Consider the following 24,843-nt stretch of genomic DNA (forward strand, 5'->3'; position numbering starts at 1 on the left):
CAAATTTAACTCAAAAGAATCAAATATATTATATGAGGGTAACACACACATTGGATAAAATAGTTGGATGAATTGCTTTCGTAAAGAGTATACAATAAGAAATTTTCAATCATGGTACTTTTTGTGGATTGACTTCATGATTAAGTAAATTGCAAATTACTAGAACGATACTTTTGGACATAATTGCAATTACTAGAGCCTAATTATATATGTTTAATTGGTCCCTCTGCTAGCTCAACAAAAGCTTGATCGGACTACATTTGAATTAGAAGAAAATTCTATAACTTTAAAAATAATTTAATTGAGTCAATTTATTCAATGTGGAATTAAATTGGGGTGTTGTGAGAATAATTAGAGAATTTGATTAAAGAATTTTATTGAAAAATTAATTTTGGAAATTCTCAATATTTTTGAAAAAATTAATTTTGATCAAGCAAATTTAAATTAATCAAATTAATTAAAATAAATATAATATTTTGAAAATTAATTTTCAAGTCAGATAATTGGTTCAATGGGTAATTGAATTTAAAAATTGGACCTGAGATCGAAAGTTGAAACTAAGAACCCAAAAATCGAGATCAAGACCCAAAATTGGTCGAATTGGGCCTGGTATGTAAAATCGGGCAGATGGTCCAATCGATGGCTGGATCGAACCAGTTGGGCCGTTAGTGGCTCGGACCGAATTGGCAACAATCGAACTAGCTCGAGGTGCTGTGAGGATGTCGCACTTGCAATGCCACCATCAGATACAACGGTGTCGACAACGGCGTTGATGACGACATTCCGATGGCTAAGTTCTTCGGTGGTTGAACAGTGGAAGAATTATACTTCTACTGAGACTCTACCAGATAATTTGATTTCAGATTAACTATTTCAAAAATAATATTATTTTAATAGTTTTACTATTAAATTTAATTTAATAATTTTCTTAATAGTATTTTAGTAATTTAATATTAAAGTGATTATCTTAATGTTAAATTTAATTTAATATTTATCCTGTAGATAAATATTCTATTAATTTAATAAATTTAATATTAAAATGATTAAGTTTAATTATAGTTGAACTCTCTAAGCTCTCCTTATATAAAGAGAGTCATGAATCATTATTTTTTACATACTTGAATTCAAGATAAAGTTGTAGAGAAAAAATTCGCTGAAAAAATTATTTCAATAGATTTCTAGAGATATTTTTTCTTATGAAGTTTAGAGAAATTATGAAATTACTCCATTGGTAATTTTGTGGAAAAATTTTTATTTGAAGTGAGCCCATATTCGGTAGAAGTGAGCTTGAGGATAGTAGAGAAGATTACTCGGTTGAAGCGTTCATCCTAGACGAATCAAAAAAGTATAGTTTTGGCTATGTATTTATTATTTTAGATATCACAACCAAGTTCTAGTTTTGGAAAAAAAATTAAAACTTTGTTTTTTCCTTCTTTTTTTTTTAATTTTTCGTTGCATTTTCCAAACTTGATTTTTCAATAATTTCATCATTACATTCCATATCAATTATCAATAAGCAAAGTGTATGTTTTATAATCCCTATTAACTAGACACAGACTCAAGATGGATACATGGATCATCAAGCCATCATATCCGACACTCAGTGCCTCATCGTACGTCCGAAGTATAATATGTGCTCCACACCTCATTGGTATAAACCGAAGTATATAAATATGCCTAACATCTAGACTTGATCATGGATCAGGCCACCTACCCAGGCCTAAAGGCTCGCCCATAAAGTGAGAGGGTTTGGGAAAAAATATAGGCCCGAAAAATGGGTTTAGACAAAAAATAAGGCCCATTTTCTAAATGAGTCGAGCATTGAGCAAATTTTTTTTGGCCTAGGCCTGATTTTAACTTTTTTTTTCTACTACTGTTTGGTTTTTATTGTATGGATATTATACAACTCTTGTTTTATTGTTAATTTTGCTACTATTTTAGAGGCATTTGTTTGCTAAGTTGTTATTTAAGTATAAAGACTTTTTTAAATGTATTTTCAATTTGTTGGAGAACATTTATTTTAATGTTTTTAGTGGATTTGATGTTTTATATGTTCTTAATTTATTTTTATATAAAAAATCTAAAAAAATTAATACAGGCGAGTCTTGCCGGATTCGGGTTTAGCCTTTTTTATCTAGGTCGGGATTGGGCAAAATTTTAGACCCATTTTTTGGATTGGGCTTAAGCCTAGAAAATGGGCCTAAAATTTTACATTAGCTCGGCTTGAACTCAACCTGGCTCGACCCATGACCAGGTCTACTAGCACTTTTTCAGTACATCCAAAGTATAATATGCTCTCTACACTTCATCGATATAAATCGAAGTAAAATCTCGTACACTAATCCTATGGTATGCCAACTATACCCGACTCTATTTGAGACCGCTAATAAGGTATTCGATGTTTCAAAGCATATAAGATTCACATGTCACAAGCCATTACATAGTAAATTCATTTCATACTCAATCATTTGTTTAGCATTTCATATCATTACTATATTTCTATTTCATGTACAATCTACATGGTAATCTTACACATTAATATTTTAGTTGATCTTCTATATGCCATTTACATATGAGTCCATATTTTTAATTTCAATTACCTCATGTATCTGATGATCATATGTTGACATATTTATATCAAGTCATCATATTCATATAATCATTTATGTTATCATAACATCTTTCATCAAGTAACAATTTCAATTAAATAACAAACCATAGGTAAAACTTATTTTTTATGAGACAAAGCACCAAATTCATCTTACTCAATTTAATACTTAGTCAAACTATGAACTAAACAAGTCATGAAAGCATAAATCGGGATAGGCTACTCGTCTATGGCCTTCGCTATTCCTTTATTCTACAATGTCTCGACGTTATCTTTAACTACATACGATAATTCGATTATAAAAAACAATATTAGCTTTCATACAATCACATGTAACTACATTAATTAAACATAGTTTTTATTTTATTCATTTTAATCCCTATATCCAAAATGTTCATATCATTTGATATTTAGTATCGAATCAAAATTCAATTTTATATTCTTTCACTAGAGACCTTGTATTTTTAATCTATAGTATAATTTTTTTAATAAGTTTCAATTTATTCAATTTAGTCTCTAATGTCATAACATTAACTATTTAACTTAACTTTAAATTGAAGCTAAATTCACTACTTTCTAACATTTTTCTAACATGATCTAAGCTTATCACTCATCAACCTATTATTACGATGCTTGATTTCGCCGACATCCATTAATGGTAACTTAACCTAATGGCTATGGTAGCTTCACCAAATTTCTTTCTTTATTTTATAATGTTGGACCGTAATGTACGAAAGAAAGAAGATGATCTTTTACTCCCCCCCCACACTCTCTCTATATATATTTATCTTTTTTTATGAAAAAAAACACTAGATAAGTACAATTATCTAGTAATATCCAAAGGATTCTCTGTAAATAGTTGTAAACCTTTATTTCTTACAAATGCCATCTTGGTAATGGAGTCAGCTTCTAAGTTCTTTTCTCTGGGAATATAGTCAAGCTCCCAATGTCCTACTTCCTGCAATAGCTTGTGAATATGTCTGATAAGAGCTGAAAAATATGTCAATGAGAATGCTCCATGGATGGCCTGAAGAACCTCCATATTGTCCGTCCGGATCAACACTTTATCACAATGTCTATTTTGTAATAGAAGCAGACTATCTAGAATACCCCATAAATCAGCATTGAAAACAGAGCATTGACCTAACCTTCTGTTAAATCCAGGAATCCACATCCCTTGATCGTCCCTAATCACTCCCCCAGCAGCAACATCTCCCGAGTCAACCATAATCGCACCATCTAAATAGAGGTGTGTCAAATTTTCTGTCCTATGTAAGGACCTCTATGAACTAGGCATTTTGTTTATATTAATTAAATACTTAACATGTTTCTTATGTGGTCAAATATCAATATAGTCCTTGGTCAAATTGCCAAGTAAACCTATTTGCATTTTTAAATTAAAACTCAATAATGATTAAACTTTTATAATTTAGTCCATGTACTATAATTAATTGTTTTCTCAATTTAATTACTAGACCAACCGCTAATACATTTTCAAGTTAAACACGTAAATTCTTCTATTTATCATTTCAATAACTCAATTTACAAAATTGAATCTCAAAATTACATTTTTCAACACTAGCTAAATTTGAGTCACTATAGTGAAGATCAAAACAAATAAAACATACCTCTAAATGAGAAAATTGAGGATGTGGAAGATGCCCTACATTTAGTTGTATCCTATTGAGGTTTGTACTCAAGGGATTTATGAATAATGCAAGTTGTCTTATGAAGACCTCACATAAATACTTGAGGAAGACTTACAACTCTGTAAAAGACTTCCAATAACACTAAAGTTGAGTTGTGAGTCTAAAGGTGATGTATGGGTATGAAGATGATCTATGTCGTGATTTGTGTAATAACAAAAAGATACTTACGGCCTTAAGTCTAAATTATTTTAAAATATAAGCTCAAAAGAGTCAGGCCAATGGGGTAGGCTAGGTTACATAGCCCATAAACACTTTTTTTAACCATTTAAGGAGTAAATAACATTTTTTTTTGAAAATTAGAACATTTTTGCATTTTTTATTTTTTTCATAATTTTTTATTCTTTTTAAAAGAATTTTTATATAAAATATGAATTTTTTTATTTTTAAACTTTTTTATGTTGTTTTAAAGCATAGGATCAAATTAATAAAATTTATAAACATTGAAGGCTAAAAAATTATTTTATCATTTGTAAATGTTAAATTAATAATTTTAACGGAAAATTTAGGAAAAGGGTCAATATTTTCAAATCAGAAAAAGTAGAGGGAATCAATGTGTTGAAATTTAATTATAGGGACTAAATTTTAAATTTCAAAAGAATAGAGGGGTCTCTAGCAAATTTAAACCAAAAAAAGGGCGCCATTCGATTCTCTTCAAGTCGGTTTAACTAAAGAGCCGTTGGGGGGCGGGGGACGTTTATAAAAGCAGAAGAGTTCGTTCTTGAATTCCCTGTCTGCGTTTCACTTCCCTCGTTGAAATTGAGATCACCCACACTCATACTTGCTTCCAAAGTTTTTCTTCAATGGCTTCACTCTACGTTAGATCCCATCGTGTTTATTTAGTCAACATCATATCCCAAGCCCGGCGCCGTACAGTACCTCCCCGTTTGATGGAAATCGTGTTAACCATCAACGTTGGCTACTGTTCCAATTTGACCCCCACTCATCCTTTCTTCTCACAACGAACCCTTTGTTTCCGTCTTACCCATCTGCAACACCGCGGCATGCTTCGCCAAGTTCTTGCTCCCACGCTCGCGGAACTCGGAATCAACCCATCCTCTACAGATTGTCAAAGGGTCCTTCAACAAATCATGGAAAGTGGACTCAGATTTGTGAATGGAACGTTGAGCAGGGGATATCACTGTAAAGCCTTGCATCTTCAGTCTATGATACTTGTGGGACCCAGGACGACCAACCAGGAGTCTTTGATGACCGCAGCTGCTTTGGCCATATCTGAGTCGGAGTTCGAAAGCAATAACTACGGCATGGTAGCCGCTACTGAGTCCTCTGTAAAAGAGATGCTGAAGAGGTTCAAAGTAGAAGATGGTGAGCAACAAGACTGCATGGTGTGCTTGGAGGAACTAGGGGTTGGATTTGAAGCGTCTCGGATGCCTTGTTCTCATATTTTCCATGGCGATTGCATCGGAAAATGGTTGCAGCAAAGCCATTACTGCCCTATTTGTCGATTTGAGATGCCGACTCATTAAACAGATAGATGACGACTCTGTTTAGTGCCTAACTTCTTTATTCATTCGTTCATTTGTTTCTTGTAGAAGCTCGTATTTAGTTTGTAAGTTGATATACCAAATTCTTTTTACCCACAAAAGGGTTAGTAATATAAATAGACAGAAATATTCATTCTCAATGTTGACAGTGTTAGTCAACATTTCCAACAAATTTGCATTTGCAGCAAATTAGATTTTTATTTATGAATCATTTTAAACAAGCTAAAAAATATTACTTCAAAGTAATCAGCAAATGTTTTCATTTAAAAAGAAAAGAAAAAAACAAAGTTACAATTACCGTCACTCATAATCCAAAGCTTTACATCAAAGCCTTTCAGTTAGTTTGATCATGAAGGAATTAACAACGCCAGCATCCAACACAATCCATGAAGTTTCAAAAAACTCATGGAAGAATTGAGCTCTGGTTTCCTCGGCAGCTTTCCAGAATGCAAGACCGAACGCATTCCCTTGAAGTGCTCCAAGACGAGGCTTTCCGCAGACCCCAACAATCAACACCTTAGATGGCTCTTGCAACATGCATGCACAAAGCAAAGGCTTCAACTCAGCTCCGTTCTCCTTCAAGGCATCCATTAGAAAGTAACAGAACTTGGTGCGGGACTTGGGGTGACCCAACAGCTTTGTATCTACTGAATCTTCAAGCTTCACCCACCTAAACTTTCACCCACTATTTGTTATTGCAGCACTCCCTTGTCTAAGAATAGCCCTTTGTATCTTGATCGCCTGTTGCATTCCGGATTTCATCTTATCAAGATTGCTTAGGGACAGCGCATCATATGCCACCCCAAACTGCTTCAATGCACACAAGCCATCTGATTGCACGAACGATTCAAGCAGTGCAGTGACCCCATATACCATGTCTGCAGCTGAAACCCTCGAAGTATAACCATGAAGACGCAAGAAACTTTTGTAGTAGAAATCATTAAGCCCATATTCAGGCAAAATTTGCTCGAATTGATTTTTCATCCTCTGTTTTACTACATGATTCATGTACTGAAACTTCCGCTGGCAATCCACAAGTGCAAATCCCAGCCTTGCAAGGAGAAGCTTAAGCTTTTTCATGCCATTATCACTCCAGGTCTTCAACTTTGGGGCAATGTATGAGGAACACAGCATTGAATCAAATAAATTCCACTCTCTTAACGGCATTAGTCTTGGTTCTTCTTCATCGGCAATTCTTGAGGAATCAGGTGCTCGAACCTTGGTACCGTCTTTAAGTGTCACCGAAGTAACGCATCTAGATTCCCTAAACTGTTGCTGAAGCTCCATAACCCCTCACATCTGTTAGCCTCTCATGAACAGACTGATCCGCAAGTGAAACACAAACCAGCCACAGCAACTCATTTGTGTTTTTCCTCAAACAATGCGACAAATCATACATCAAACACCCTGATGGCTTCCCATGGAATGTTCCCATCCGATAATACTCCCTTTTCAGTTTCTTAAAATGCCGGGCCGGTGGCTCTTCTTCACCTTCTGAAGACAGTCTTCTTCTTTTCCTAGAACCATCCCTGGCTTTCCCTTCCACCTCTTCATCCTCATCATCACTTTCACTATCTTCATCTTCTTCGCTATCCAACTCTGAATTCTGCAAACAATAGCTAGCATTTGCCAACGCCATAACTTCAAAATCATAGGCGAGATCAGCCAACCGCTCATCATCATTAGTATAAAGAACAACCAAATTTGCAAATGAATCGGCCTATGGCTATCAACAACAAAAACCCTGGCAGCTGACCCTAACTTAAGATCCTCCTGGAGGTCACGGTGGCACCCCCAGTTTACCAAAAGCATAGTAACGGGCTCCTCAGATGAAGAGCTCAATTCAGACGCAGCTTATTCTCTGATTTCTTGAAAAGAAGACACCGGATAACACGAGTACCGGACTGAATCAGATTCAAGAATGTGGAAAATGATTTTGAGAGCACATAGAGAGTCAACATCAGATGTTGACGGGAATATGAGTAAAGGCGAGAGAGACGATGCCCTAAGCCTTGCGCAAAATGACCCCGCTCTTTCCTCCCTCACCATTTTCTTTCGTTCCCCTCAATTTCGGTACTGAGATTGGATGAAAATATTGAAATTTTTCTCTAGAAAGTAACAAAAACTGAGGCTTTGTTGGGGAAAAAAAACCCTTAAGAACCACAAAGAAAATTCCCTCTATTTTTTCACGTAATTTCGCTAGATTGCATCCTAAATCCATGATCTAAAACAAACAACTCGAAGTATAATTTGATACATACTAAAAAAATTAGATTTTTGTTTATGAATCAATTTAAACAAACTAAAAAAAATTACTTCTTCGTTTAAAAAGAAAAGAAAAAACAAAGTTACAATTTCCTATTTTACAATTATATCATGTATACATCATTCTATCATATCATAATTTGTTCACAAATACCATTTATATTTCTTATTTTACAATTAGTATGAGTGAAACATTTTTTACTTTTTAGTAACTAAAATCAAATTAGTATAACGCGAGAAAGATTGTATGAAACTGTGATTTTAGGTCAGCATTATCTATTTATAATAGGAGAATAACAAATTAGAATAACAATTTTGAAACCGAAGGTACAGTTTAACTAAATCGAGTTACAACGATTTTAAAAACTTAAAATTTAGGAAAAACCGACCTAGAAATCACTTACATTCATGGGATGAATGCTTGAAGATAAAAAATGGCTTCCCTTGGTTCTTTTATGCAAATAGTGAAGATAAAAATAAAAATGGAATATGACTATAACAACCCGTTTTTCAATGGTGTCAAAAATAGTGGTTTTGCGGCCATAAAAAATTTCGACGAGTGAGCCCGTACATATTATTATTTAATATTTATGAGTTAACTATAGTATTATATTAAATTTTAATTTGATAATTTTTTCTATTTGAGTGAATAGTCAAGTTCAAGTGGTTTGTCCGTAAAGTCAAGTGGTTTTATAAAATGAGGTGTTGGGACCTCGCTTCTATAAAATGAGCCCGTAAATATTTTATTAAATATTTGCAGAGTGATTATATAGGGCTATTGAAATTTGGTTTAAAAATTTTGACGTTTGGATAACTAATTAAGGAAAAATGACTCGTAAAAGTTACAAAATTTATATTCTATTGATTTCTATTAACTAAAAAGCATAATTAAAGATTTCTGAAAGTTTTAAACGGTAAATAAACCATTTTTAAAAGTGTTGGATGGGATTATTTAGTTAAAAAGTAATGTTTATTATAATATAAAACATTATATTATATGTTATAGGAGTTAATAAAACAAGAAAAGAAATAAAAAAAGATAATCCATTCATCTTCTTCACCTTATAATCGAATCAAAAAGGGGAGAAGTAGACCAAGCTCATATCTACCTTCAAGCTTCAATTGGTAAGCTGTTTTTTATTGGTTTTTTTTTATAATTTTTATGTTTTTGAGATCGTTGTAACTAGGTCCAGTTAATCCATATCTATCAATTGGTAAGTTGATAGAGAAAATAAAATAAAATAATATGTAATGTAATAAAATGAAAACATATTCGAAATTGCAAAAATAAATTTAAGCAAATAAAATAAATGAGTAAATAAATATTTTAAAGTTTAGCCTTATCCTCGGTACACCCTGAACTTGAACCGATCCTTAAATGAAGGTTTTTCTTTCCAACCGATAAGGTGGTTATAGCAATCAAAGACGTCTCAAACCACCAAATTTTCCTCTTGTAGTCAGTTTCGACACAACTTGAAAATCGACCCTTGTCGAATTTCTAACCACGTGACACGTGCCCATAATTTAAAACTTCGACAGCCTTGCAATCTGAAAAGCCCAACTCGAATCAATGGTCTCAACCGTGTGGGTCATTTAAATCTGATCACTATCTCATTTGACAGAATCCAACTAGCCTTTCCCACTTGGACACGCCAATTTGTTCATAGGATTTTGAATACAGCACAGTCGACTCAACTTCCCAACTGTATGCCAAATGATTCCAACTCAACGCGCGCTTTTTGAATTGAAATTGAATCAACTTTAAGGGATGAATTTGTACTATCACATATTATACCAGAGAGATAGTGAATACCGAATTGCAAAGTATTTAGTGTGGGTTTATATCTCACGATTACTTTGTCGGAGCGATAATCGGACTAAGGCTAAAAAGGACATAATTAATCATAAAATAAATCATGCTAGATGGAGTATAGAAGCGGCTTTTAATAGAAATTGTGGAAAGGGGAAAGGGCTTGGAAGGCAAATTAACCAAATTATTGAAATTTGGAAAAAAAAATTGGCAGAATGCCAAATGCTTACTAATGCCGAAATTGAAAAGGCCAAGTCTGCTCAGTGGTTATAGCCGCCAGGTATTTTTACATACTTCTAATGCTAAAACTTACCTGGATTTTTCCTAAACATTATCACTAGATAAATCAAATTTTAAAAATCAAATTTAAACTAATTACAAATTTTTAACAATATCAAAAATAATTTGATCTTTATCCAGCCAATTTTTTTAATCTTTAGCCCTTCAATTTTTATCCAACCAACTTTAAATCTTCAACCTTTCAATCTAGCATTCTTCTTTGCTTTTTGTTCCAATTAGCCCTTTTTTTATGTATGAATTTGAATTTTGGTACACTAATTTCATTCTTGATAAGAAAAATCCAAGTTTAGTAGCTTCTTATTCAATAATTAGCCAAAAGTAAATGTATTAAAAATACGAATTTATCTTACTATCAATGGTTTAGTCACTTTATGTTCGATAAGTTTACGTTTAATATTTATACGATCTTATTAAACATTATTGTTTATGTTAGTTTTTTTTTCTTTTCTTGTAGATTATCCAAAAGCTTGATCGGTTGGAATCGCGTTGAAGCACAATCACACTATCCATTCGTCATATCGGTAGTTTTGATTTACGGTTATAAATGGCATGTAATAGGAGTTTTTATGTTATTTATCAATGTGATGTGGTTTAAACTTATTTACCTATATGCCTTTAATGTTCGCTTATAAATATAAATATGTAAGCATATATTTTGGTCACTTGTGAATGCCTTGAGATTTAGATGGCTTTTGGTTCATTGAAGTGTGAATGAACTGGTTAAATGGCAGGTGTGTGATGTGTAATAGCCCGTTTTTTAGTGGTGTCGGAACAACGGTTTTGAGACCATAAATTTTGACATGTCGATCCATAAATATTAGTTGTTTAATATTTACGAGGTCATTAGTGTCACATTAAATTTTGGTCTAGTAATTTTAATATTTAAATAATCAATTAAGTAAAAATGATTAAGTTGTAAGAGTTACGAAAGTTAGTATTTATTAATTAAAAGTGTTAAATAGCTATTAAACTTTGAAATTGTGGCTTTAAATGGTAATTATACCTATTCTAATTGTAGTGGACGACTAAGGACAAGATGTTTGTTAAATTTGCATGTTTTATTAAAGGACAAATAAATAATCTATTAAATAAAACTTAAATTTAATATATGCAAGGATAGTATCATCTTCCTTAGTGGAATTCTCCACCTAAAAATCAGAATAGAACCATCAACGAAGGTGCTTGGTTTTGGCTTGACTAAAATCTAATTGCATGGTATGTAAATTCTTGCCAATTTCTTGTAATTTTTATATTTTTGTGATCGTTGTATTGATATCTAACTAGTTTAGGAACTAATTTATGAAGTTATTAAAGTTTAGAAAAATTACCATTGATTTTCTTGAGTTATTCTTGATGTTTGTTCTTAAGCATGAAGCTTGATGATAATTTTTATTTAATTTGTAAAGTGATTTTTAAAAAATTTCATGATTAGGGATTAAATTGAAAATAAATTAAAATAAACATGGTTTTTCTTGATAAACTCAAAATCATAGGGCTGTTTTAGAATGTTTAAAATTGGGTTCAATGGGTTTAAAGTTTAATTATGTAAAATAAGATAGTTTTGGTCTTAAGGGCCAAATTGAATAAAATGTAAATGTTTGGGGTCTAATGTGAAAATTATAAATAGAAAGTTATATGTATTAAATTGAATAGTATATGAAATTGAGGCTAATAATTGAAATAAATTATATCATAGATCAAGAACAAGTAGATAACCAAGGAAAATGAAACGTTTAATAGTCCCTGAATCTTTGTCGTTACTGCAATTTAGTCGTGGTAAGTTCGTTCTGTTTATTTTGATATAAATTGAAATATAAATTTAATGAGGTATTGAATGTTGAATTTTGAAATGAATGTTTTAATGTTAATTTAATATGAATTGAGGTAATAAATTTCTTTGATCTGTGTTTTACAAAAATAACTACTGAGCCGGATGAACGTAGGATAGAGTACGATTGGTATGCCAATAGGTTATAGTGCGCGTTGTTCGGGATTGGTTTGAGATGAGATGATGATTCTTGTTTATTTCCTATTCACTGAATATACTAAACTCCAGCATTTTTTGCAGACTATCGTGTTATATTTACAGTGTTTCTGGTGTGTTACTGGAGGCGGATGTAAAGCCTTTGGGCTTGTCACTTGGTGTCGAGGCGTGTTATCAGTTGGATTGGCTCGTTTGAGCGTTTAGTGTGTTTTGGATGGATAATTGTATACTCATTTAACACCCTTAACCTATATCCGTTGCCAGAACAAGGTTATGGAGCATTACCAGACTTTACAGATTAATTACGAACATTTCATAATCTTTAATACATATATCATAACTCATTCATAAAACACTCATATGGTCCCTTATATGGGCCCTCGAAGCCCAAGATAGGCGTTAAAAGTAAATCAGGACTCGACTGGAGACTTCAAGAATTTTTCGCAAAATGTCAAAAATTTTCTTAGAAACAGGGGACACACGGCCGTGTGGCTCACACAACCGTGTCCTAGCCCATGTTCTTACCCGTGTAACTCTCTGACTTGTGCCACACGACCAACCACACGCCAGTGTCCTAGGCCGTCTGCAAAAACCTAGACAATTTGTTTTGAAATTTCAAAATACGGGGGACACACGGCAAGACCACATGCTCATGTGCCAGGCCGTCTGCCACACACGGCTGAGACATACGCTTGTGTGGACGAAAATAGGTCATTTTAATGTCACTTTTCTGACCCTTTATAATATCAACCTGCACACAACACTTTCATATACAAATATATCTCAACCAGACAACCAATACAAGCCAAAACATATTCTCAATATGACATAACATCACCAACACTTCATTTACTTATACTTACATATTTAACTCCATTCATTGATTTATTAAATGCCACTACTAATTGCATGCATACAAATATATATATGTATCATTCACAATCATATTTCAAGTTTAACTCTTTTCTAACTTAACCTTATACATGCCATATAACCATAGGTTGTATTACAAAATCTACCGGAGAAATCTGGATAGTGTGGCCCGATATGTTGATCCGATCATCCAATCTTACGTTAATCTACAAGAAACACTAAACAACACGAGTAAGCTTAATGAAGCTTAGTAAGTTCATTAGTTTTAAAGTTAAATCTTACCGAACATACTATAACAAATCATAAAACATGCAATTCACTAACACTTCCTGGCAATCACAATTTCAAATGATGTCCAATCATTGTCAAATTAGAGACTGTATTACGGAATTGAGTGCATCATTTTCTTGATACCGTAGTCTAACTATGGTCTTACACGTATATTACCATGGCCCTGCCATAGTCTTACACTTGTAATGCCATAACCCAGTTATGGTCTTATCATCAGGATGTCATAGCCCAGTTATGGTCTTACATATATACATATACCACCATGGTCCAACCATGGTCTTACGTTTACGGTGTCATAACCCAATTATGGTCTTTTCACTAAAATGCCATAACCCAGTTATGATATTTTCACTAAAATGTCATAGCCCAGTTCTGGTCTTACCTTTAAACATTATCATAGTCTAACCATGGTCTTATCCATCAATTCATCTTCTATCACTTACCGAAGTGAGTGAAACACAAGTACTTAAGGAATATAAACCACCAATTTCATATCCGGTAAAGTTGAAGAAAGACTGTATGGATTCTCAATTTGGTAAATTTCTTGAAGTTTTTAAACAATTGCATATTAACTTGCCTTTTGTTGAAGCTATTTCTCAGATGCCTACATATGCAAAATTTTTGAAAGAGCTATTAACAAATAAAAGGAAGTTTGAAGAGCTATCCACTGTAGAACTCAACGAGGAATGTTCAGCTATTCTTCAAAATAAACTACCAATCAAACTAAAAAATCCAATAAGTTTTACTATTCCCTGTTTAATTGGTAGTTTAAATATTGAGAAATCATTAGCTGATTTAGGTGCTAGCATTAATCTGATGCCTTATAAAATGTTCAAACAACTTGTTCTTGGGGAACCAAAACCCACTAGGATGAGTATTTAATTAGCGGATAGATATGTTAAATATCCTAAGGGTATTATTGAAGATGTGCTTGTAAAAGTATATAAATTCATATTCCTTGTTGATTTTGTTGTGCTTGACATGAATGAGGATGTTGAGGTACCTTTAATTTTAGGTCGCCCATTTTTAGCCATTGTTAGGGTTGTTATTGATGTAGGTGACAGTAAACTTGTGCTTAGGGTAGGTGACGAAGAGATTATTTTTAAAATCTATGATGCCATGAGATTCTCTAGAGAACAAGATGACTCCTGTTATTTTATCGATTTTATTGATCATGTTATTCAAGATTCTTTACAGGAAATTGTTCATAAGAACACATTGGAACTGTATCTTGTTTAAGAATAAGAGGTGGATAACGATGATGCTGTGATAGGTAAGACAAGAGTTGATTTAGATTTTAATGAGTCTTCACTGAGACAAAAGAATTATGAGGGCATTGAGGTAAACAATTATTTGAAATTAAAAACCTCTATTAAAGAACCCCCAAGTTGGAACTGAAACAATTACCAAATCACTTAGAATATGCGTTTCTTGGAATTAATTCTACATTACTAGTGATTATTGCTTCAGATTTGCAGTCAAATGAGAAGGATGAGTTATTACAGGTATTAAAGGAGCATAAAAGGGTCATAGCTTGGAAGATTTCTGACATTAAAGGGATTAGTCCTTCTTTTTGCACCCATAAAATTTTAATAGAGGATGAATAGAAACCATGTGTGCAAGCTCAAAGACGATTGAATCCTAACATGAAAGAAGTCATTAAGGCTGAGGTAATTAAACTTCTAGATGCTGGAGTTATTTATCCTATTTCTGACAATACTTGGGTGAGTCCTGTACAGGTTGTTACTAAGAAGGGAGGCATGACTATTGTAGCGAATGATAAGAATAAGTTGATTCTAACAAGAATAGTCACGGAATGGAGAGTTTGCATTGACTATAGGAAGTTGAACAATGCCACAAGAAAAGTTCACTTTCTTTTGCTATTCATTGATCAAATGTTAGAAAGATTATCTGGACATATGTATTATTGTTTCCTAGATGGACTCTCTGGCTACTTTAAAATCTCGATAGCTCCCAAAGACCAAGAAAAAATGACATTTACATGTCTATATGGCACGTTTGCTTACCGAAGAATGCTTTTTGGATTATGTAATGCTTATGCTACTTTTCAGCGCTGCATGTTGGCCATCTTTTACGAACTCGTAGAAGACATTATAAAGGTTTTTATGGACAACTTCTCGCTATTCGGTAATTCTTATTATCTTTGTCTTAAAATTTTAAAACGAGTTCTAATGAGATGTGAGGAAATGAACCTTATACTTAATTAGGAAAAATGTCACTTCATGGTTCGAGAAGGGATTGTGTTAGGTCATAAAGTTTCTAGTAAAAGGATTAAGGTTGATAGAGCGAAAATTGAAACCATTGAAAAATTACCTCCCCCTAGCTCAGTTAAGGTGATTCGAAGCTTTTTAGGACATGCTGAATTTTAGAGAAGATTTATCAAAATTTTTCTAAAATAGCTAAGCCTTTAACGAATTTGCTAGAAAAAGATATGTCTTTCAATTTTAGTCAAAAATGTTTAGAAGCATTTAATACTCTTAAAGGAAAATTAATTAATGCTTCATAGTTGCACCTGATTGGAATTTACCCTTTGAACTAATGTATGATGCGAGTGATTTTGCAATAGGTGCAGTTCTTGTACAGCAAACAAACAAGCATTTTCAAACGGTTTATTTATGCTAGCAGGACATTGATAGCTGCACAAGAAAACTACACTACTATAGAAAAAGAATTGCTAGTTGTGGTCTTTGCATTCGATAAATTTAGGCTATATTTGATATTATCTAAAGTTTTCGTTTACACTGACCAATTGGCTCTTCGTTATCTCACCACTAAATCAGATACAAAACCTCGACTTATAAGATGGATTTTATTATTGCAGAAATTCTATTTAGAAATTTAAGACAGGAAAGGAGCTAAAAATCTTGCAGCGGATCACCTTTCCAGGTTAGAGAATTCACATATCAAGGAGCTTGATGAAAATGAGATAAATGACTCGTTTCCTGAGGAACAACTCTTGGTTATAACTGACTCTGAAGTTCATTGGTTTGCGGATATTGTGAATTACCTAGCTGCTAACATCCTACCAAAAGGGTTGACACATCATCAAAAGAAGTAATTCTTTGCCGATGTGAAACATTATTTTTGGAAAGATCTTTTTCTTTTTCATGAATGTGCAGATTAAGTAATTCGGAGATGTGCTACAAAATTAGAAGCGAGTAAAATCTTGGAACACTGTCACTTAGGACCAACAAGAGGACATTACAGTGAGACTAAGATAGCACATAAAACGCTTGAATCAGGTTTTTTTGGCCCACACTGTTCAAAGACCCTAACAGGTATGTTACTTCTTGTGATAGATGCCAGAGAGTAAGTAATATCTCTAAACGTGATGAAATGCCTTAAAATTATATCCTCTCATGTGAAATATTTGATGTCTGGGGCATTGATTTTATGGGCCCATTTCTTAGCTCGTTTGGTAATAAATACATCCTAGTAGCAGTCGATTATATGTCAAAATGAGTAGAAGCTCAGGCTTTACCCACTAATGATGCTAAAGTGATAGTTAGATTTCTCAAGAAGCTCTTTTCTCAATTCGGAACACCTAGAGCAATTATTAGTGATAGGGGTACACATTTTTGTAACGCTCAATTTGATAAAGTTTTTAAGAAGTATAGAGTACATCATAGGACAGCTACCCCTTATCACCCTCAAACCAGTGGACAAGTTGAAGTCGCAAATAGAGAGCTTAAAAGCATCCTAGAGAAAATAGTAAAATAAAATAGGAGGGATTGAGCGATGAAAGTAGATGATGCTTTATGGGCCTATAGAACTGCTTTTAAAACACCCATAGAAACATCTCCTTACAAACTTGTTTACAGAAAAAGTTGTCATTTACCATTTGAATTAGAGCACACAGCATTCTGGGCTATAAAATTCCTAAACTATGATCTCAAACCTTTTAATCCTCAACCTTTATTTAATTTTCATTTTTTTGTCTTCTTCTTCACCTATTTTTCCCCTTAGCCGCCCTCCTATTTCCGTTACCTTCTCTAATCGCAGTTCCTCCGAGTAAGACCAATGTCTCATTTTTGTCTCACCTTTGCTTCCCCCTCACACCCTCATTTTCCCTTCCCCTCCCTCCGTGCGCCCCATCCTCGTCCGGCCTCCCCTTCTCTTTCCCTTTCTCACGCCCCCATCGCACACCCCCTAACTTGCGCATGACCCACTCCACCTCCGCAACCTATCGGACCTTGTAACCCACCCCTAACCCTCACCCTTCCCCTTGTCGCATGCCAACCCCGAACCACCTCCCTCCCTTCTTCCTCTCATCCTTCCTTCCACTCCCCCCATTCTCTTATCCCTTCACCCACACTTTTTACCCGATTGACTAGCTACCTCACACACGTTCAGTTTCGAACCACTTCACCCCTTCACTCAGACCACCATTCCTACCGCCATCGGTCCCCATCTTCCCGCTTATGCTATTTTTTTATTATTCTTATATTTCTTTAAGAATGTTATTATTATTATTCTTTTATTTTTATTAGTTTTAATAATTTTATTTAGTTCTTTATGTATTCTTATTTCTTCAGTTCCTTTACTGTTGATTCTTTGTTTCTTCTTGAAGTTCTAAACATTTTTTATATTGGTTTAGATTTGATTTTATTTTTTTTATTCGACAATATTGTACATGTCTTTTGATTTAGTTTATTTGAGTTGTGTTTTGATTTTGTTCTTACTAGTCTGCTTCTTCATGTTTATTCTTTCTCATTATCAGCTCTTTAATTGATCCATTATGATGAACACACGCGACAAGACTAAAACTATCGTCTCCGCTTCGAAAAAGTGGACGCCATCTCTATCTCCAATTTACGATGAGGCCCCAAGAGGATTTATATCAGCTCTTTTGAGTACATCCACTCGCCCTAGGCCGCTGCATTGATTGGGTCGTATTGGAACAGGTCCAACTCACTAATGACGTATGCGCCATTATCACCACAGCTTCGTGAGATATATTCTTTGCTATCATCGAGCTAACCTACATGGAGCTGACGTTGGAATTTTGCTCCACGTTTCCTGGTACAGCAGGTCATGACAGTTCATGATGAGCCAGGCACCATCAGTTTTTTTCTTGGTAGTTTGGTGCGCCACATGAGCATCCCCGAGTTCGGTGCGGCCATAGGACTCTACACAGACGACTTTATGAGCACCGAGGACTTCTTTTGACTTCATCGACACATCCATTACTCTCCATCTCATTATTGGATTGAGCTTATAGGGAGTTTGACACCATATAACATGAGTCACTCTAAGGCGACTTCTCTCTTCGGCCTTACGGTACATTCACGCCCTTTTAGCTCACACTCTGATAGGTCGGAGAGAGAGCATCAAAGTCGTTAGCACTCACGACACTTACTTTCTATGGAGCATGGCGCACGGACACATATTTGACTTGGCATACTTCATCGCTTTAGCATTCCGCCATTAGACTGGTCGCTATAAGAAAGGCCCTATCTACTTAGGCCCTTACGTGACTTGCCTAGCTCGACACTTCGATCCCCTTGACACACCAGAGCAGTCCTCTACACTCACACTAGTCGGCCAGATGTCCCCTCAAAGCATCTCAAGCATGATACATATGAGGATGGTCGAGCAGCGTCGTGGAGTATATCCTCATCAGTACAGATTGTTTCACTGTGACGCTTAGAATGAACCCGAGGACTTCATTGATGATGTTCCTCCCCATCATGAGGACCCACCGCAGCATCCACCTCGAGTCACCGACCTGTTCCTTTTGCTGCTAACTTCTGAGGAATATCCACCGAGGAGTTCACTAGCTTTCGTCAGTACTACGTTCAGAGGTTCAACCGTATTGATGCAACATTGCAGCAGATTTGTCAGCATTTCCATATTGCTCCTCCAACACTGATGACTCACGATGCTGATGCATCTAATGATGAGGACCATTGAGTCCATTTAATTTTATTTTCTTTTATTTTTAATTTTATTTTCCTGTTTATTTGTTTTTTCCCAAACTTGTTCGCTTTTATATTTTGAACTATGTTTTATCTATTATGGTTGTTTCTAATCGAGTAACCCTTTAATCTTCTTTAGCATTGTGTTTATTTTCTTATCAGTTGCTCAGAATCATGCTCTACATCTACATTTATCTACAATTTCGCTTTTCACTATTTTGGGAATTTCATCCAATTTTCAGGGCAGTTTCAATTCTCTCCCTTTCTTATGATATTTTTGTTTCTACTATGACTATCTATTTTTGTACATTGAGGATAATGTATATCTTAAGTGTGGGGAGGTTATTTATACGATTATTAAAAATTCCTTGAATTATGTCTTGTGTTCAAGTAATTTTCTCATTTTACTATTAAAATGAATTCTTATCGATTTGTGATTTTTATTGATATGTTTTACATTAAATTCATAGGTAATTGTGCATTGATTGTTAAACTTTAAGGCATGAAAGAACTAAGCATGATAAGTCTATTTTCAGAATAAAAAAATTGCTATGTTGTTTCCCTAAATTGATGTATTACCTTAAAGTTTGAGATTTGCAAGATTGATATCAAAAACCATAATTTTTGTGAGATTTTCAGCCTTTAGAGCATACACATTTCTTTCTCACATTATTATTGGTTATGAGTGTGTCAATACTGATTGGTTATTCTAGAACTTGCTTCGATTATACATGTCAAAACCATACCTTTGATTTGATATACTGAGATGATAAAAGCACCTAGGTTTTAAGCCACTTATCTCAAAAAGCCTACCTTCATAATTAACCCTTAATGAACCCCTTTGAGCCTAATAGACCGTTTCTTGATCTACCCTTAATATTAACCCATAACTCATTCTTTTTGATTCATTGAGAATTTTCCCTATTTTATTGACTCTCTTTTTGTCGAGATTTGATTTGATCAGTTGCCTAATTATGTTCTTTTGTTTCATTTATTAAATTATCTCTTATTATCCATAATTCAAAAAAAAAGTGAAAAACAATGTATATTTGTTTTTATTATTACTAGTTCTATGTTATTTGAGCTTAAACGGTTAATTTCACATTTTTAAAAGAAGTTCATGTTATTATTGATAATTTCGATTGATGTAATTATTCAACATTAATTTATTTTTCTAGTTAGGTGATTTATCAATTCAATCTCGATTCTAACCCTCTTTTTCAGCCTTTATCCACACCTTTAACCCAAGCCCCATTACAACCCTTTAAAGACTTTTTGATTTGTGTATCATCTTATTTTATAGTGGTAGAGATTTGATTTTCATGCAAGCCTATGGTAATGACTTTTCATATATGACTTTTGAGTGCTTATTTTTGAACCTTAAACAACTTGAGTGATTTGAGTGAATCTTTAGTGAGGATGACAATTCTCGTCGGTTTTGAATTAAAGGTAATTACTTAGATAAGGGGAAATACCTATGTTTTCATGCTTTAAAAATGGGTGACTTGGATTGTTTGAATCTTTAGTGCTCTTTTAGTTGATTTATCAATGTATGATTATTTTTGAATTATGACAAAACATTATTGATGAGAATTATGAATTGAGAAAGTTTAATTTTTAATTGTGAGTTGAGGATTTTGCTTGAGGACAAGCAAACACTTAAGTGTGGAGATATTTGATAAGCCATCAAAGTAACATATTTTAATCCCATTCTTGATACGTTTTTGGATGATTTATTATTTAATTTAGTGAATTTGATGCTCTTAATCCTTTAATTTAATGAATTATGACAAAAGTATGAAACCTATGATGGATCTTGTTATTTAATTATTCTGAATTACATGATAAATACTTGATTTCTTGATCTCAATTATGTGTACTTATTCTATGTTTTAATGTTTTCAGGATATTAATTCATGATTGATGTGCTTAATTCAGTAGAGCAAAAGTCCTTGTTTAAGAGTAGATCTGGTATAATTGAGTGGAGTTGCATGCAATCCTAGAAATAGGACGACATAAATCTATCGGATTAGAGTCAAATCTAATAAGGGAATCCATAGATCGAGTTAATGTGACAATAGGGGTTTTAATTAGAGAGAGATTTCAATTAATCAACCTAGAGTTAGTTATTTTTACTCTCGAAAGAGATATTACTATAATTTAAGGATTTCTACGGATCAAGGCAAGTGAATAAATCCTTTAATTCAGATTTAGAATAATAAGTGAAGTCTAGGTGGATTCTTTCCTGGGTATTGTCTCTCATATTTGTTTATTCGCTTATTTTCTTACTTTATTCTCTGTCGAGTTCTTAATACTTAGTTTAGATAATTTTAGATTAAAAACAAACTTCTTCAATTTACTGGCTACATAATAGAAAGATAGTAAGTACTAGTACTTTTAGTCCCAGTGGATACGAAATTCCCAACTCACCATAACTATACTATTAGTCGATAGGTGCGCTTGCCTTTGTCGTGATTTTAGTTAGTTAAGTGAATCATCATCAATTAATTTGTTAAATTTTCGAACTTACTCGTCAGATTTAGTGATCTCGAATCCCTGTTTTCGACCGCTGAAAATTGGAATGTTACAACTCATATCCGTATATCATTATTGGGCAATGTTTCTTGTGTTAAATGTCTTATTATTGAATTGTTGACCGATTATTCATGAATCTCCTAATAACATTGTGGTTTGATAGTGAATGATCTCATACTTGTTTATGTATAAACTCACTTGTTGTGGATTGGTGATTGACAGGAGACTCTAACTTTTAATGTTGTTATTAAAATTGTTATATTTAATTTGGTAAGCTTTATTGTTTTAACCATTAAACTTACTAAGCTCTAGTGAAGCTTACTCGTGCTCTTTTCTGTTCCTTATAGATAACATTTTGTGGAGCGGGTGATCGAATCAACTTGAAGATCACACTACTCAGATACATTTTGGTAGATTTTGATATGTTTATTTTGGGTTATATGGCATGTAATAGGTGTTTTGTATATGTTTAGATGTTTATTACAAATGTTATGTTTTAAGCTTGGTATGAGCTTACTTGTGTATGTACCTTTAATCTTGGTGTGAATATGTTCATATAAAGTTGTTTTGGTCATATGATATAAACCTTATTTAAATGTTTGAATCATGGTATGAATGAATGTAAATGATTAAAAAGAAATGATAAGTTTGGCACGAGTTTTATATATGAACTTATGAACTTGAATGCAAATTAGTTGACATGTCATGTGAATTGAGGTTGATAATTGAATTGTGGTGTCAATAATGACACATTGCTTAGGCACTTAGGTTGATTGTTTTGGCATGTTTTAGGCTTGTTTAAATGTGTTTTTGAAGTATGGAAATGGTTTATTTTGATTTGACTTGGAACCTAAGTGTTGGATGAAAGTTTTGCCTTGTTTTGGAAGCTTTTTAAGGTGCACATGGCCTGGGCTATGCCATACAACCTTGTGACACACACGACCATATGTCTTATTAATTTTTAGGTGCAAGATTTTTCACATGGGCACAGTTAATTACACGGTCTGGCCACACGGGCGTGTGAGGAGGCCACACAACCATGTGTGAAGCCACACGGCCGGGCTATTTCACACAGGCATGTGACCCTTGTTTCTAAAATTTTCAAATTTTTGCATGTTTTTCTATTTTGATTCAAATCAGTCCCTGATTGTTCCCAAACCATTTTTAGAGCCCTATAAGCTCGGTTTAAGGCTCGTAAGTGTATTTACCTTGATTTTTATAAGTTATTGATTATTATCATTTATTTTATAGTTTTTTTTGTTTGATGATAAATGTCTTGATTTGTACTGTAACACTCTATAACCCCAATCTAGTAACGAATACGAGTTAGATGTGTTTCATGATGTAAGTTTAAGGTATGAAATTATGGAATTGGATTTGAGTTTATTTGGATGTTAACTTGTGGTACCAATGAGGGTACATTAGATGAACATTTAGATTAAATAATATATGTGAGCTTTGGCATGTAATAGGGTTAAAATATCATTTTAGCATTTTGGCTTGTTTTAAATTGTGCTAAGCTTGTGGTGATTAATGTTGTTGGTTGCGGTATCTGTATAAAGATGTAAATAGGTGAATGTGGGCCCTTATGTATGCTCTATTGACAATGTATATTGTATGTTAGAATGACATGTTCTTGAGTGGTTATTTGGCATGATTGATATAGGTATAAGTTAGAAACTTGTAATGTTGAATGGGATTAAATTTGATTTGTACTTGTGGTGCCCTTTGTTAGCATATTGGTTATGTATTATAAAATGGTTGATTTGGTATGTTTTGAAGTGTGTTTGATGATGTTTTGGTCATATGAGTGCATATGAGAATGGTGTGTCTTGGTGTGCAAGAATTGGGTATGTAATGGCTTCTTTTTGGAGTTAAAAATGAAGCACACAGCCTGGGAAACAAACTATCACACGGCCGTGTGTCATTTATATTTTAGGTACAGGTTTCACACAGTCTAGCACACGACCTGCAACACGGCCGTGTGACGCTTTTTCGAATGCACACACGGGCGGATACACGAGCTGGGACATGGTTATGTGTCCTTACTTCAAATGTCCACACGGTCTGGGCTAAGTCACTCTGTCGTGTGTTTCCCCCCTTTTTTTTACTTTTTCCAAAATTTTTTATTTATTTCGAAATGGTCCTTAAATGTTCCCAAACTATTTTTTGGGCTCCGTAGGCTCGGTTTAAGGTCCATAAGTATTTTTATGCTATAATTAAATTGAACTATTATTTATTGATATTAAGTAGTATAATTGTTCTATATTGAAGATAACTGTTATGTTTTGTACGGTAATGCTTCATAACCCTAATTCGACGATAGAGACGGGTTAGGGTGTTACAATGACTTTGCTTATTTTAACATATAATTATAATAATTAAATTTTATAATTTAACTTAAACCCTCAAACATTTATTAATGAAACATTTTAATTAATAAAAATCAATACCAATTAATTTTTATGGTTTTTCTGATTTAGTCCTTACACCTTAATTAACTATCAAATCACTAAAACCTTTGGTCCAGAACTCATTTCACCTATATAATAAATCCGGGATAAATTTGCCAAAACGAGGTCTCGAAGCCTCATTTTTCAAAAACGACTAATTTTAGGGTCGAACCACTTGTACTTTAACTAATTGTCCAATTAGAAAATTTATCAGATCAAAATTTAATATAACACTAATATTGACTCGTAAATATTAAATAATAATATTTATGGACTCACTCGTCGGAATTGGGGTCTCAAAACCACAATTCCGACACCACTAGAATCAAGTTGTTACAAAAACATAGTTTTTATTTTATTCATTTTAGTCCATGTATCTAAAATGTTCATATCTTTCGATATTTAGTATCGAATCAGAATTCAATTTTTTATTCTTTCACTAGAGACCTTATATTTTTTATTTATAATATAATTTTTTTAATAAATTTCAATTTATTCAATGTAGTCTCTAATGTCATAACATTAACTATTTAACTTAACTTTAAATTTAAGCTAAATTCACTACTTTCTAACA

At 33.5% G+C, this 24,843-nt stretch overlaps 1 pseudogene; it reads right to left on the bottom strand.

Annotated features, from left to right (window-relative positions):
* Nucleotides 1-6,062: 6,062 nt before the first annotated feature.
* LOC107925715 (cell division control protein 45 homolog) lies at nucleotides 6,063-8,188 on the bottom strand (annotated as a pseudogene).
* Between the last annotated feature and the right edge of the window lie 16,655 nt (nucleotides 8,189-24,843).

The sequence above is a fragment of the Gossypium hirsutum genome, chromosome A07 (genome assembly GCF_007990345.1).
Source record: "Gossypium hirsutum isolate 1008001.06 chromosome A07, Gossypium_hirsutum_v2.1, whole genome shotgun sequence".
In the NCBI taxonomy this organism is placed as follows: Eukaryota; Viridiplantae; Streptophyta; class Magnoliopsida; order Malvales; family Malvaceae; genus Gossypium; species Gossypium hirsutum.